Source organism: Tupaia chinensis, unplaced genomic scaffold (genome assembly GCF_000334495.1).
Source record: "Tupaia chinensis unplaced genomic scaffold, TupChi_1.0 Scaffold000086_1, whole genome shotgun sequence".
In the NCBI taxonomy this organism is placed as follows: domain Eukaryota; kingdom Metazoa; phylum Chordata; class Mammalia; order Scandentia; family Tupaiidae; genus Tupaia; species Tupaia belangeri.
The window spans coordinates 3870132-3872633 of record NW_006159548.1 but is presented as its reverse complement, the minus strand read 5'-3'; positions in this window follow the sequence as shown (position 1 = coordinate 3872633).

Sequence of the window (2502 nt, the reverse complement as noted above, 5' to 3'; positions counted from 1 at the left end):
AATAGAAAAAACTTAATCAGCAAGTATTTTATTTTTAAATTTTTGCCTGTGTGGTAATTCAAGAAACAATAAGCTGAAAAAAAAAAAGAAAGAAAGAAAAAGAAACAATAAGCTGCAAAAGTAGAAGAGCTTATTTACTTCTTTGCTATTAGCTAATTTCTTCAATTAATAAGATATAATTTCTCATACATAAACAAGAAAGAAAAAAATTTAAAGGGGAAATCAGTGATACAAAAATGTAAGATAATATTTCATAATTTTATAATTTCCAAATTCCATGAATCATTAGGCCTTGAAAATTGTAGGGACCAGCAGATGGCGTAGTGTTTACATCGCTGGACTCCCATGTAGTCTACCGCAGCTTGAGTCCAGACCTGGCGGCTTAAAACTCACACTGCGTGTGTGTATATATACACCCAAAATCCCGAGAGAATGGAGAAGGGATTGCGGCATGGTCATCCCTCCTCAGGGATGATTTCTTGCTTTCTGTCTCTTTGGTGAGTGCACACACCCTATAGCAAAAATATCTCTTAAAAAAAACTTGTACTAAAAAAGTATTCAGTATGTTTCATTTGTGTAGGTGCCTGATTCGTCAAAAATATTTTAAAAATCAAAGCTACTTTTTAATTAAAGCCTCGACAGAGCTTCAGAAAGTGGTGATAAATTTGTTCATTTAAAAAAAATGACAAGATAACTGGGGAAAGTTGATCAAACTCAAGCAATTTCCAGTACAAATAACATTCAGGTTCATATTTTATGTCGATGGGCATGATTTCAGATTTAAAACAAATTCACTGTGAAGAACTAATGTGTTTTAAAAAGATGGCTGAGGAGGGGGACAAGTGGGGAGGCAGACAGTGGCAACCTCTGGAAGATGGAATCTCTTCTCTCTGCTGGTCCTAGAAGAGAAAAGAGACACCAATAAGCATCAACACACTGTCCGAATTCCTCCCCACCCGAGACCTACCAGTCCACAGGTGTTTCTCAACCTGACAGCCAGCCTCACCTTCACATATGGACTCAGGACCTAGAGCACGTCAAAACACCACCTCACTCTAACCTAATTAGTGCTCTGTTAAAAAAAATAAAATAAAAACTGCTAAAAATGTTTACTTTTATAAAGTCACAATTTCATCAAATGTGCTATTATAAACAGGCCATTAAGTATAATCTAAAAGATCTGAATTCTCCGTGAGGGTGTGTAATACATATACGTGTGTATGAAGTGACTACAACCAATTGTTTGAGCTGTAACTATTGCTTGTGACTCCCATTCAATGAACGGAGGGCATGGAGAAGACGGGGAGATGGAGTTGTCTAGATCAAGCTGGCAAAGGCCAATGAATCAAGTTGTGCAATTTGGAAAAAAGTCATCCTCGCCCTGGAAGGAAGACCTAAAACAAGTGAAAATCAAAGACTAACAATACGACTAAATGATTCAAAGTGACAGTAATAGGTAATTCCCTCAATTCTCTCCAGAATCTACTTTTCCTAGTGAGTAGAACTAGCTGGTGATTACAAACCAAGTGGCAAATTCTTACAGACACCCCTACAGTTTACATAACCAGAACTCTGACTCACTGGTATTGTCTCACATAGCCTTAGAGAAGACCTAGTCCCCAGAAGTAAACCCTACAGGAAATAATTTTTTAATTCATTCACTCAAGACTAAGATCCAAATAGATGCAATGGGAAATTGATTATTTTAAATTAAATAAGCAATATCTTTTCCAATTCCTAATCACTATGTTCTTCCAGGTACTGTGCTGGGCACTGGAGACACAAAGACAACACAGACACAATCTTCGACCACGTGAAACCCCAGGAAAAGTGCACTACTGGAAGCTCCGAAAGTCAAGAAGCAAGGGATCTTCTGGACTCCCTGGCTATGGGTCAACTTCCTAGCTTGGATTTTGCAAATAAGACAAGGAAAATAGATGATTGAAGGGTCAAGTTTTGCAACACCGTGCAAAACCATAGACCATAGCGTTCTGCATTCGCATAGTACGAGCCGGCAAGCAGGTCCTAAGAGTTGTGATGAATCAAAGATCGATCACATCGGGGACACTAGGGAAGCGACACAGAGAAAGAGATCAGACGTCAGGATTCACGTCTCATTTGGGGAAACCTCGAAGAATGTTAAACTGGAAAACACTTGGACGAATCATTAACCAGAGAATTCAGAAACGCAAACGCGGGTAAACGTCTGGACAACGCCTACTCCTTTATTTACCAAACACAGCGACAACCAAAACAAAAAGAAATGTCGGAAGAGGCTAACCACGTGTGCCCACGGCCTCTCCCTGGGTGCCTCGCGTACCTTTCTAATGACTCCCAGACGCAGCGCTCCGGGATGACTGCCCGGCGCCCCGCGCTTCCAAGTTCCCGGCTAAGGCGCACGCGACCAGCCAGGCCCCCCAGGCCACGCTCCCCGCCCAGGCGGGCCTGGCGCCCTCGCCGCCGCCCGGAGCCCTCGGCCCACCGCGCGCCGCGGAGCCGGCA